The sequence below is a fragment of the Syzygium oleosum genome, unplaced genomic scaffold, assembly GCF_021117445.2.
Source record: "Syzygium oleosum isolate NSW1041296 unplaced genomic scaffold, Sole_v2.1 Sole_v2.03, whole genome shotgun sequence".
Taxonomy (NCBI): Eukaryota; Viridiplantae; Streptophyta; class Magnoliopsida; order Myrtales; family Myrtaceae; genus Syzygium; species Syzygium oleosum.
In genome coordinates, this window is record NW_026607487.1 from 2,698,243 (window position 1) to 2,712,085 (window position 13,843).

The 13,843-nt window shown below is 41.2% G+C and overlaps 2 protein-coding genes across 3 annotated transcripts in view; both read left to right on the forward strand.

Annotated features, from left to right (window-relative positions):
* Positions 1 to 13,843, forward strand: part of LOC115662822 (disease resistance protein RPV1-like) — a 207,020-nt gene that overhangs the window by 156,617 nt on the left and 36,560 nt on the right. The window lies entirely within an intron of this gene.
* Positions 1 to 13,843, forward strand: part of LOC115662566 (disease resistance protein RPV1-like) — a 242,019-nt gene that overhangs the window by 53,062 nt on the left and 175,114 nt on the right. The window lies entirely within an intron of this gene.

The window sequence follows — 13,843 nt, forward strand, 5'->3', positions numbered from 1 at the left end:
TAAAATATGAAAAATTCGACCAAAAAAAATAAAAAATAAAATACGAATCGGTCATCAGGGTAATTGGTGTAGTGGCTGAGGGATAACTTGTTTTTCACGAGAATACGAGTTTGATTCGCAGTTTGAACGAACTTTTTATCAGCGCGTTATTCAATTGCGGCATATCTTGTATAATATGTAAAACTCTTTTGTTTATGTCCGGAGGAGTGGCTAGCGTGGGTCGCCCTTTTTGCATGAAACACATATGTGCATTTTGAGATAATTTAATATTTATAACGGAATAAATACACATGTCGCTCCTTTGAAAAGGAGAAGAAAAGGGGGTAATTTTGTATTTAATCGAGCCATCTATGTTTAATTTTGCGAAATCGAGCCGTTATCTTTGCTAGCTGCGTGACGTGAGATTACTGACTTAGGTAAATTTTTTGGACGCCAAATGCATCCAAGTTGATATGGGTGGGCTTGGGTAGTCTACATGAGAGGGCCTAAGCCAACTGGACTATATGCACATGCCATTTTAGTAGTTAAATAGTGCCTAGGCCATAGGTGAGTTTGGGCCTACCTTGATTATCGGCCACGGAATCTCCCGTAAGCCCGAGTGCTTCCACCCGGGATCGATCGAACAAAGTATTGCATAGTCCGTGTGCCGGACAGACGAAGCCCATCTCGACCGCCAATCATATGGGCAACACGAAAGAACCCGTTTAATTAACGATTGAGATGATATTGTCCATAGGCCATGCAAAAAACTTATCCTCCAGACCCGTCCATCGACCGGGGTTTCCCTATACTCTCCTCTTTTTGGCACATATGGTTGCGCGATGGATATATTCAAAGCTTTACTTCAAGGGGTCAGGTAGGATTGGCCCAATTGATCTCGAAACAAATTTTTTTTTAGCTCGACTTTGTTTTAGGTCAGAATAGCTTCTCTTCTTGGGTTTGAAAGGCCCTACGGATTCAAACTTTGCACGTTTGAAGGGACGACGCAAGCACCGCAGTAGCAGTTCAGGCAATCTGTAAATTCTGCTTCACTGCGTGAAGGAAGTTCTGTCACGCCCCGAACCCGAACGAGCGCGCAATCATCCCTTTGTGGTCGTAATGTACGCGACATCCCAGGGCTTATCGCCGACCCAATCAAAACACTAACGAGCAACGCATGCGGAAGCAATCTCGAACTCTCCAAACAACATATAAACAACGGGATAGTAGAGAGACAAAGAATACACATTAACAAGACACTTTTATAAACATAACATCGATTACAACACATACATTTGCAAGCCTTCTACGAGGCCACTATCTACGAACCACGCACAATAATAAGGATCGGGTGGTTGGTAAGCTTAACTCCTCTACAAAAAGGGGCACTCAAAAGATGAGCTAACTCGACCTATCCTCAATCCCCGTAGTATTCTGGCGCAAGCGTCTCCGGATCAATCACGGTCACGGGTCCGAAATGGTTTGGTTATACAACCATGAGAACACTTCTCAATAAGCAACTACCTAAGCCTCGCTTAGGCCAAAGCGTACCTCTGAACAATTCTAAACATGCAATACCGACATCCAACATGTCATAACAATCACAGGCGCCCTTACCTCGCCTCGGCACATACACTAGCCCTGCACGTTAGAATATCGCCATAACACGGCCAATTGCTCATCAAGCTTGTACAATGCAATTCAAGGCATAATCATGCATAACACGGTTAATAACCCAGACGTGCTCAACATTAAATTCAATCATGGCATTCTCCAATGCATAGCACACGTTTATAAATGTCCAGATTATTAACGACCCATCGGGCCACCGAACTCCCGCCGGTCTTCTGGCGTAACCAGGCATCGTCCCGCTACGTCGGCGACGGCAACGTTGGGGATCGAACACCCCCCGGCAAGCCGGGTACCCAACGGCATTCCACTTAGGAGCATCGATCCGGCCTCCACCGCGATCGGCATCGTCTGGGATCGAACACCCCCCGGCAAGCCGGGTACCAGACGGCAACGTTGGGGATCGAACACCCCCCGGCAAGCCGGGTACCCAACGGCATCGTCTAGAACTCCCGCCTAGACGGAACGTGTCATGACCATGCACACACCTCAGCAATCATTATCAATTCTTATCTCTATAAATTAGCCCAATGTCAACTAAATCCGTCAAACGCCACGATAACATCGAATAGTCCCCGAGAGAGAGAAAACCGGAATTGCACACATTCGGGCTATTCTGGGCAGTTTGCGCAACAACCGAAATTTCTTTGAAATAAATAGTAATTCAACTCCAAAAATTCTGAAATTTTCATATGTTATACAAAACATCTTGATGAACATTTTTCATGAAGAACACAAAATCCATTTCTGTCTAGAACCACCTCTTTTTGTCATCCAAAGTCGGACATAAAACATTTCATTCGGACTGGCCATCCGGCTTCCAAAATGCATTTCAAGTAGTAACCAAATCTCCTTAGAACGATTTGAAATTTTTATATGTCATAGCCAAAAATGTCTCCAAAAATTTTTGTGAAGGAAGTATTTTGAAAATAGGTCTAGAAAAATTTATAAAAATTCGAACAGACCCGAAGGTCGGAGGAACAGTGTTTCCGGCAGACTTATTTCGGTCAAAAGATGGACTTACGAATGGCACTAAATGATCTCCAAAAATTCCAGATTTAATATATGTCAAACTTCAAGATGTTATGAACAACTTTCATGAATAACACTTTCTCAAATTCGGCCCACACAAGTCACAGTAAAAATAGAAAAATCCAGCGACACAGCAGCAACCTTACCGAAAATTAACCACCAAGCAAACCAAGCACAACCAGCCACTAAACCAACTATCCACTGTCCTTAAACCACCTCTAACATGTCCATTAGTCACCCCTTAGCCTAGTCAAGGGTTAGGAAGCCACTTACTAGGAATCCTAAGCAAGCAAACCAAGAAGAAGAGGCAGCAGCAACTCCGGCGGTGAGCCGAGCTCACGCGCAGCCGGACGGGCGAGCGCCGGCACTCACGGTGGCGAGGGTGGCTGAGCAAGGGAGCTGGTCGGTCTCGGTGAGCAGCAGCAAGAAAAAGCAAGAAGCAAAGAAGCAAAATGAAGAAGAAAACAGCAGCAACGAAGTGAAGAAGAAGCATAAAGAGAAGAAGAAGCATGCGGCAGAAGAATGATGGACGAAGAAGACGTGAAGCAGCATGGGGCAGCATGGGTCAATGGTCAGCAAAGCACACGTGAAGGTGCAGCAAGAAGTCAGCAGCAAGTCAGCAGAAACAGAGGCAGAAACGGCATGGTGGGAGCAGCGGGCGTGGGTGTCAGCAGCGTGGGGTGTTCGGCGGGAAGGGAGGAGAGGAGAGAGAGAGGGAGAGAGAGTCAACGGTAATTATTGTGATCCAACGGTCCATATTCGAACCCGAAAACGATCTAATGGCTCACTAAAAATTCTAATTATAAACTAAGGAAAAACCAATGGATACTAAATAAAATAAACCCAGAGGAAGGTCTACCGATCAAAATCCGCACCCGGTCCAAATTTTCACTTTCCGACTAATCTAGGCAAACTCGAGGCTGACCACAATAATAACGACACCGTCCAATTTAATTCGTCACGAAACTCCGAAAATTCGACACCAAAGTTCGAGCTCTAAATAACGGCCAAATTCGATCGAATGCGATTATAGCGAAATCTCAATTTAAAAACGATAACCGAGAGTGATCAGTTCCCGGGCGAGATTTTACTATAAGCACACTGACGAATTACACGTTTTATAAATTCCAAAAATGGGTCGAAATTCGGAATGTCACAAGTTCAGAGGAAGGTCGACACGAACCTAGAACAAAATCGGTTGCGACATATAAATATGGAAATTCGAGACAAACATTTGTGATTGTATTCTTTTATATTGACCAAAGTTATTTGATCATTTACTGATAAAAGAGAAGGTTATTTTGATTAGGGTTTACGGTTGGACTAATTGGAGCAGGGAATTTTATTCAAAGTGAGGGCGCATGGTAATTAAAAACACATTGGATCATGCTTATATTACTATGAATAACGCTCTCATATGTGTATTATATCGTTTAATTATACTTGCGCACAACTCTTTTATGTACCTAAATGAGCGTCTCTTTCTTTTTATGAGACCGTTATCATGACTTATAAGCTTCTCGCGTGCTTGTTGGCTATTTCAATGTTGTAATGAGGCTTGTTTTAGTAACTCATTATACTTAATAGATTACACTAGCTAGACGTGATGTAATGTACCCCAATGGAGTCTAAAATAATGTACGAATGCCGTGCGGTCTTACAGGTTATGATACGCATTTACTGACAGATGTGCACGAGCATCGCATGCGTGTCATAAAATTGAAATTGGCAAGATTAGCAAGTTATTTTTATTATGAAATATTTAAATGAATAATTAATGTGAAAAGAAATTACTGGTAAACTATGCCAAAGAAATTGTGTACGTGGAAATGTATCGGTATCTCAAGATCTGAACATTCCTTTAGGAAGGTTGTTATAGGGTAAAAAAATTTAAATTTTAATATTGAAACGCGTAAAAAGATGAAATAGAATCATTAATATACGCATTTGCCCATGAGTGCAATATTTATCACGGAAATATTTGAGGATCTTTGAGCATATGAAGGAAAAAAGATTTGAAATCCCTAAAAGGTAAGAGGTCCTACTACATTTTTTGTGGTGAATTTCACTTCCAATCTTTACGAAGGAAAATCAATCAAAATTTGCGAACGTACACCCTTATTTTACTAACCTGTGAACTTTGCTATCTGGTGTAGGTTTTATTTGATCAAACAAAAGGTCTTTTTGGCGATATTAAAGAAACAAGACTTTGAATTTGAAATGAGACTTTTCGACGTAACTTACTGTATAGATTGTGATATTTTGCAATTTCGCAACACCAACATCGTACCCACATGGAAAGACGAAAAACATTAAAACTCACAATGTGGAAACCACAGCAAATTCAGAGAAATACCTTTCATCTTGTTAATGATGGTATTCATTCGGGCTATTTGTGTCCTCTCCTTTCACTCTAGCCATTTCCTCCCTTTGCTTCAGTCCATTCTTGAACTTTTTTATAGTGCAAAAACATAGAGGACCTATATAGATATATATACATATACACATGTTACTGAACCGAACCATTAAATTTTATTATCAAATTGCTAAGTTTGATAACACGTGATAGTTGACAAGTGTATCAGTTTAGGATTTTACCCTTGTGTTTGTCACAAATTTACCAATTTATGGTTTTTCGTGATATTAATTTAATTTAACGGACACTAACGGACGATAAATTTGTCACAATGTATCAATTTGGGGTTTTTAGTGGTTGAAAAGTTAGTATGGGATAAAATTGTTACAGGTATACTAGTGTGGGGTTTTTGATAGTAAAAAAAGTAGTTCGGAGTAAATTTGTCACAGGTGTATCAGTTTGGAGTTTCGTGACATTAACCCTATTATTAAAGTCAATTAAAGCCATATGGGATTTTTTTCACCATATTCAACTAATTAAATGACCTGTTTTAGCAGGAAATTATAACAGTATGTTTCGACTTATAAGATGCAAAAAGAAACAGTGCCATTCTTATGCAAACCGACATATGTACCTGCAAATTTTTTTTGGTAAATAAAAATAAGTGATATTTCTCCAGAAACTTTCATATGGTAGGCTTGGCTTAAAGATATTGCTTATAATCTAAAAAGTGTATTGCTAACCAATGTCACCACATCTCTTTTTAAACATACTTTACAGAAAGAAAAGTTTCAGTTTTCAAAAAAAAATGATTAAACACTCCACAAATATAGTTAATGAAATGAAAATTGGGTGCTTCCTTAGCTACTTACAGGCGGCCCACTGGTACTCTTTGATAAATTCTTTTGAAAAATTATACACAAGTCATATGAAAATTTACATGTAAACAGTTGTAAGTTGTAAAATGGTTTCATGTATTTCGTCTTAGATAAAAATCAAAGTGCACGAGCTACAAAAGTTGAAAAAAAAGCAAAAGATAAAACATTGAGGTGCATTTGCCTTAGTTGTTTTAAAGCAATAACTATTTTTTTCTTTATTTTCAAAAATTTCAAAAGGTCGTCGAAATTTTTTTTTTAATGTGAGTTCAAGTGTTCATATTTATATACGGGAAGGATAGAATGACAGCAAATCGTGCAAATCCAAAAATTTTAAAAAAAAGAAGCAAAAGCTGAAAAGTTAAAAAGTCAATTTACACCTTCTACGGATTGATTTGGTAAAGTGGGAGTCTCACATACTCTGGTTCGATTACTGGATGTAGGCAGCTTCAAGCGGAGACTCTAACGAGCTCCTTTCTGAAGTAAGATGGTTTCAGTGGATTGTCTGTGGAAGCGATTTGTCTCTTTCGATGACCAATTTGCATCTACCGAAATTATCGGTGCTGGATTTATTAGATAGCTGGGACATCACAGAGGATTGGGAAGGATGGAGTTTGATCACGGTAAGATGGGGGAAAGGAGGACAATTCTCTCTCTCTCTCTGTGATTTTTTGGGTTTTGTTTTGTTTTTGTTTAGCCGATCCCCCACTCATTCTTTTGATAGCTTTAGCCTCCTCTTTTTGTGTAGACGGCAAAGCGGCTACAAGTTCTCGTCCTTAGCTGGTGCTATTGTTTAAGATGTACTCCTGATCTCTCAGCTTTCACACAGTTGAAGATCCACACCTTGAGTGGTTGTTCCGTACTAGAGTGTCTCCACCCTTCTGTTGGCAGACTCACGAGCCTCGTTTCCTTGGACTTGAGTGAATGTCGACGTCTCAAGGAGCTACCAGAGGAAATGGGCGAATTAAAGGAATTAGAACAACTTTCTTTAGATTTTATTCGTATTACAGAGATCCCAACATTTATTGGTTCTTTGACGAAGTTGGAGACACTGAGTGCTAGAAATTGTAAGTCACTAAGTGAAATCCCTAGCTCAATTGGGGATTTAAGGAATTTGCAACATCTTCGCCATAGTTTTTCTGGGAATGAAAAGTTTCCTTGTGAAATTGGTGACTTGTCTTCACTCAAGAATCTCCATATTGATTTCGCACCAATATCTGACCTCCTAGAAAGCATATGGAATATTTCTCTCCAAAGCCTTGACCTATCGATCTGTGAGAAGCTCCGGTCGCCGGCAATGTTTCCTTCGGACTTAACATATCTCTCGATTCAAGGTTCCATGGGCCTAAAGGCTTGTCTAATCTACCGAAGAAAACACCATCTTCAGGCATGCCATCTATTTGAAGACCCCGAGCCTTCCTCAAGACCCTTGAAATGCAAAATTGTGTTTGATAATCGGATATCGTTTAAGCTCGACGGATTGAAGAACTTGGAAGAGTTTTCAATAAAAAGGTGCAGATCCATTGAAAGATTAGACCTTTCACAATTAATTCATCTGAAATGATTACGTGCTGAGGGGTGCAATAACCTAGTCGAAATTCATGGCCATGAGAATTTGGAGTTTTTGGAGGACATATTTATATATGATTGCAATTCCATTAAAAGGCTTCTCTATCCAGAATCACGGTGTTTGAAGCAATTAGTGGCTGTCAGGTGCAACAATCTAGTCGAAATTCAAGGTTTTGACAATTTTATAGGATGCAAATCAATGGGGACTTACCACCTGCTTGGGTGGCGTTGCTAGAGCGCGCACTCTTCCTTTCGCAAAAGGTTGAGTGTTCGAATCCCGGGCGCCACAGGGTGACTTAACCGGTGGCACGTGTGTGGTGGCTAGCACGTGTCGCCCCTAGGGTTTACTCCCCGGCTGTCGGCCGTGCGGGGGTTCCCTGGGTTACCCAAAAAAAAAAATCAATGGGGACTTTGCCAGGATGTGAGAGGTTACCGAAATTAATTGATTTGAATATTTTTGGTTGTGACTCAATAGCAGCAATACCAAAATTATCTGGAACACACATCTTTAGAAATTATGAATCAGAGCTGTATTATGACTCATGGAGTGGTGTTTCCTCAACAGAAGGTAAATAAGCAATGAAAAATCATTTTTCTTTTGAGATTCATGACCTACTTTTCATCACGATCTTCTTTTGACAAGAAGGTTTTCCATGACAGGTCGAGTACCTAGGAGTGGGAGAGTTGGTCATAGAAGCTGACATGATGCTTTAGCCAATAGAAGGAATTGGTCATCTAGTAAGATTCTTCATCCTTGAACGGCCAGTGCGAGCGAATAGAGTAATACTTTTCTCGAAGCTCTATATTTTAAGAATGATTTGCTCCGTACCAGGTATCTATTTGATTGATTTTTGGAGACTCTGAATTTGCCTACATATTATGTTATAGCAGTGTTTTTCATTTATCCTTCCATTGGCAACTTTTGTAGACTGCAAATAGATTAGCGGCTTGTGAGGCAAGGATGAAAATATCAAACATAGGTAAATAAGAATTCCCTAGTGATTTACAGTTTCCCTCTCGATAAACCCGTGATTTATATATTTCATCTAGAGGCTGATGATCTTCTGCTACTCAATATTCTAAACTGCTCCCAAAGTCTATTTTTTACTATGTTCAAAATTCATATTTTCTTTTAAGAAATCCTTTGCCGTTTTGAGTTCCTTTGTGATCATTTTTGTGTGTCAAATTTGACTAATGACAGATGTTCTGTTCAGAAATCGATTTTCTCTGATGATAAAAAACCCAGTCAAGTTTCTTATTGTTCCCTTGATGTTCCTCCTTAATCTTAAAAAACAGAGCAAGAATTCCCAATAGTATAAGAAGCTGAGCTAAAATAAAAGTCAAGTTTCAAGTTTCTCTGGTTGGTGATAAAAAAAAAATGAAAAGTAGTTATGACTAGTCCGTCATATATATAATTGTAGACCAGCTCAAATGTAACAGTCTAAATTTTCGATCCTTTTCCCGGGATTTGATAAATGAATATTTTGACCAATGCACTTATAGTGAGATCTCACCCGGAAATGCGCATTCACGGGATGCTAACCTTAGGGGTAGGGCTATTACGGAATTGAGTTCGCACAACCAAAGAACTTGACCTGGGTTCGATCTTTGACCATATGGATTGACGAGGGAATGTTTTGAGCCAACCGAGACCAATCTATTTGATTGATCGTGTCCGAAGGGAACTAGTAACAGACCCTCGCAATTATATGATAACCGAGGTCGTCCTGGGTACAGTAAACTTAAACGCGATTTGACTTAGTGTCGATCACGGGTCGAGAGCGCGTAATTCCAGAGAACCACCCGTTAGCCAGAGATAAGCTAAAGTCGCGATTGTTCAATTTTAGTCATTTCTTGAAATTCGGGCCCGGGAATCGAGAATTTTAAAAGTGACAATTTTGAGCGGCCAATGATGTTTTTGGCTTGGCCAACCTTGGGGCCACCCATTTCTGTAAAAAAAATGGATTTCGGTTCGGGACCGGAAAAATTACGGTTTTGCCCCTATGGATACCGATGTTGGATTTTGAGGTCGTTTGAGGTTATTTTTCAAGGCTAGTGTCATTTTGGGGTGGCTACGTGCATTTAGAGTTGTTACGGTCAAAAATTGGAATTTTGGCTCGGAAGTGAAAAATAATATTATTTTAATCCGCAGGACTTTGCAGTCGATTTTCGAGGGCTTAAGAGGCTATTGTCACGAATCCGATGCCATATTATGTTGGCCACACACACATGGAACCCGTATGTACGAAAATTGAAATTTCGCCCCAGGATTGGAAAATTACCATTTTGCCCCTGGACCCTGTATTGGGAATTCCGAATTTTGGACAATTTTGGGCAATAATTGAGGACTAAAATAAGTGAAAAAGAAATTGAAATTATTGAATTACCATCTTGCCCTTGAATTATTGGATAGAGACAAATAAGAGCCGTCGGATCAAGGGCAAAATGGGAAATCGCGTAGGATCGCGACACGTGTCACCCCACCAGCCCACATGTTTGACCAGATGGACTTTCTCTCTCTTCTCCTCCCCATTCTGGCCAGAACCCCTCACGATTAGCCCCCCCCCCCCTCTCCCATTTCCCCCCCCCCTCTCTCTCTCTCTCTCTCTCTCTCTCTCTCTCTCTCTCTCTCTCTCTTCATCTTCGTTTCCTCCCATCACCGTTGCTGCTGCTGTTGCTGCTGTTCCGCCCATTTCAGCCACCCATCCAGCCCGTTCGTCTCGCCTTTCTTAGGTAAGTGACTTCCCCAATCAACACCTAGGACCTCGGGTATTGTTAGACTAGTTTAGGGCTCGGTTTAGACGATTTTTGTGACTGTTTTGGGACTGAATTAAGGGCTAGTGTTTGGGTTATTGTGGACTGATTTGGAGACTGAAAATATGAGGTTTGGGAGGTTCGGATAGGGCCGTGATGATACGGAACGATCACGGTTTGAATTCGTGTGATTTTCGAATTTATGACTATTGTACCTGTCCGATTTGTTATTTTTGTGGAGAATTTTGGGGGCCGAATTTGAAGAAGTATTCTCCATAAAAGTTGTTCCCAACATCTTGAAGTATAACATATTTTAATTTGGGAATTTTTGGAAATCATTTGATGCCATTCGGAAGTTCACCTTTGGACCGAAATAAAACTGCCCGATTTACTGTTCACCCGACCTTTGGGTCTGTTCGAATTTTTATAAATTTTTCCAGGCCTATTTTCAAAATACTTCCTTCACAAAAATTGTTGGGGACATTTGTGGCTATAACATATAAAAATTTCAAGGTTTTTCAAAATGATTTGGGTACCGAATGAGTTGTATTTTGATGGCCTGAGGGGCTGTCGGAGCGAACCGGATTTCGTCTGACTTTGAGTGTTAAAACGAGGTGTTTACGGTTAGAACTGGGTTTTGAGTTCTTCATGGAAAATGTTCATCGAGATGTTTTGTACAACATATCCAAATTTCAGAATTCTTGGAATTGATTTGCTATTTATTTCAAATGGATTTCGGCTACTGTGTAAACTGCCCAGATTTACCCTGATGCTATGAATTGAATTGTGTACGTGGCTGTGTGATTTGTGATTGGGGGCTGATTTGGATTGTGCTTGGGCCGAATGTGATGTGGTACTACGCCGTGTGTATGTGGCCGTGAGGTGTAGGGGCGTGGTCGTGTGAAAATGCATTGAATTCTCATGCCAAGAATGTGATTGGGTGGCGTGTTTGTGTGACGAGAATGTGAAATTGTGAAATGTGTGTGTGAGGTGTGTATGTTTGGCCGTGTGTAAGTGTGGTTTGAGTGGAACGAGGATACGGAAATGTTGGATTGGTTGGAAAGGATCCGTCCTAAGGCGTGTACGTTTATGCGGGACGATGCCGTCCCTGACGAGGTGACGATGCCTGGCCCGACGGGGTGATAATGCCTGACGTGGTCAGAAGACCGTTGGCCTGATGCGTTTTACGCGGGCGCGGTAGAAGGAAAGTGTGTGTAGAATTCCGTTCTGAGGCGTGTACGTTCACGCGGAACGATGCAGTCCCTGATGAGGTGACGATGCCTGGCCCGATGGGGGTGTCGATGCCTGACGAGGTCAGAAGACCGTTGGCCTGATGAGTTTTACGCGGGCGCGGTAGTGGTGGAAGAGTTGAGAATGAACGGGAATTGGCTTGAGGTGCGAGGTTTGAGAAAGTGACGCATGGTGTGAGTAGTGTGCGAGTGTATTTGTATCGCGTGATGTGATGCTTAATTATGGGGTAGAAACTGCTAGGCACGGTATGGGACGTACCCAAGTGGTTTCTATCTTATAATTGAGGCACACGCGCGTCTGTGATTCCTTGCTGTGATGTGTTAGCTGTATTACGGTCTAATGTGCACGAACGTGCATGATGGGTTCCAGGTAGGTTCGTGTGTGATTGTTAGATTGATTGATCGTTGTGTGAGATGCGTGTTCTGTCTGGCGGTACGTGAGTGCCTACGTGGGGTTTGGGGTTGTACACTTATTGAGATTCGTCTCATAGCTATATAATCCACAATTTCAGACCCCCAGCCGTAAACCTGGGAAGTGCGTCTTTTCTTTTTGGAAGTTCAAGGAATCGCTTTTGGTGCCGGTGGAACTGCAGGCGAGTGTCCGGAGGCTCAAGCCCGAAGAATCAGGAGCAGAACGAAAGGCGATCCTTAGGTTTTCCCTAGGGTATTTTAGGGGTTGTGTAATTGGGCTGACCCATAGGGAAGTTAAGTTAACCAGACCCTGATCTTTTGTTATGACGATAATTTCGGATGCTAGTTTGATAATTATGTCTGTAATACGATGTTTGTATATTTGGTGCTGTATGAATATGTTGTTGTTTGATTGTTTTGTTGTTCTACCCCGTTGTCGTCATCTTTCTGTCCGGGGTTTTTATATCCGCTTCCGCATGTGGCTCTGATGTTTGGGTTGGGTCGGCGACGTTCCTGGGACGTCGCAACTGTTCGACCGGAGGCGGGATGTCGCGAGCTCGACGGGGGTTCGGGGCGTGACATCAAAGCTGTTGTTTTGAAAGATTATCAAGCAAAGGCGAACTAGTGATGCTTTTGTGATAGCCTATGTAATGACTAAGGCTTAATGTTGGACTTTGATTCAATGAGTTGTATTGATAACCTTGTGCATAATTGGGACAATATTTTGCCCGTTCTGTGAAACAAGCTGGGGCGAGGAGCTCAAGAATTTGCCAATTAGTTTGCATCCCGTTTGATCCTATTGTTGTCATGGAATCGTTTAATCACATGGTTGATCTAGGTTTGGCTTACTTTGCAAAGGAACTTCAAGTTTCATACGAGAGCCCAATCAAAATGAATAGGGATTTTGCAGAGGAAGAATTAGAAACAGCTGAGGGCCATCTTGCGTACCAACCTTGAAGTGGCTCGTGGGCCAACTAGATTGTACTGAGGAAGTTTTGATGCATATGAAAATCCAAACACCTGATCTAGTCTCAACAGCACATTCCTGAATGCTTGTGAGTGTAGTTTTCTCAATTGAATCTGCTTTATGCTCATTAGGTTCTTCCTTTCTATTAATCAAATGCGTGCCTGCTGATTTTTCTGTGTGTTACCTTGATGCAGAGTTGTTTGATGCACTTGCATTCTAATGATATCACTCCGAATCTCAATGAGGCTTTGCAGAAGGAGTATGCACTGCCAGTCATACCATAACTATGAAAGACTAACTCGGGTGCTTATACTATTTGAGCTGTAGATTTCACGTGAAAAGAAGTATACAAGGATGCATGATGATAATCTCCTCGATTTTTCTAGTAATTTATTAGTGTGATAATATCCTTTGAATGTTGTCATATAGGTTTCTGATTTGATAAGCTTGGTTTTCATGTATGCGACATTGAATTTTTAAAGTTAAAATTCACCTCCCAGCAAACTATTGCAATTTTGCTAATTGGGTACTGCCAAATAACCGAGTAACAATTGCATCTTTTGAGGCACTTCACCTTTTCAGTATAATCTTATTAACAAAAATTCTGTTCCTAAACACAAACAAGGAAAGTGTTGCTAATTGCTTGCTTCTCCAATGCCTTTTGTTTTCTTTTCATCGGCCAGCTAACAAAGTCTCTATTCATTGCGGTCCACCTGCAATTGGTGCAAATGATGTTTATGCACATGTACGTTATCTTTCATGGGGTAAATTGTGATGCTACAATCTCAAATATCTCCATTTATTGAAAATTAGTTAATCCCATCCTTCTTGGGTAGATTCAAGCTGCATTTCATGAAATTCAGAGAAAGTCTCCAAACACCACAGGATGGAGATGCGGGCTGGAATGAGCCACGTAATGGTGTTCCTAGGTTCTTCAATATTGTCTTTTATCATGTGCTGCGTATTTTTAACACTCTTCATAGGATTCTTGACATAAAACGACCTCTTCTCATGGCGTGTA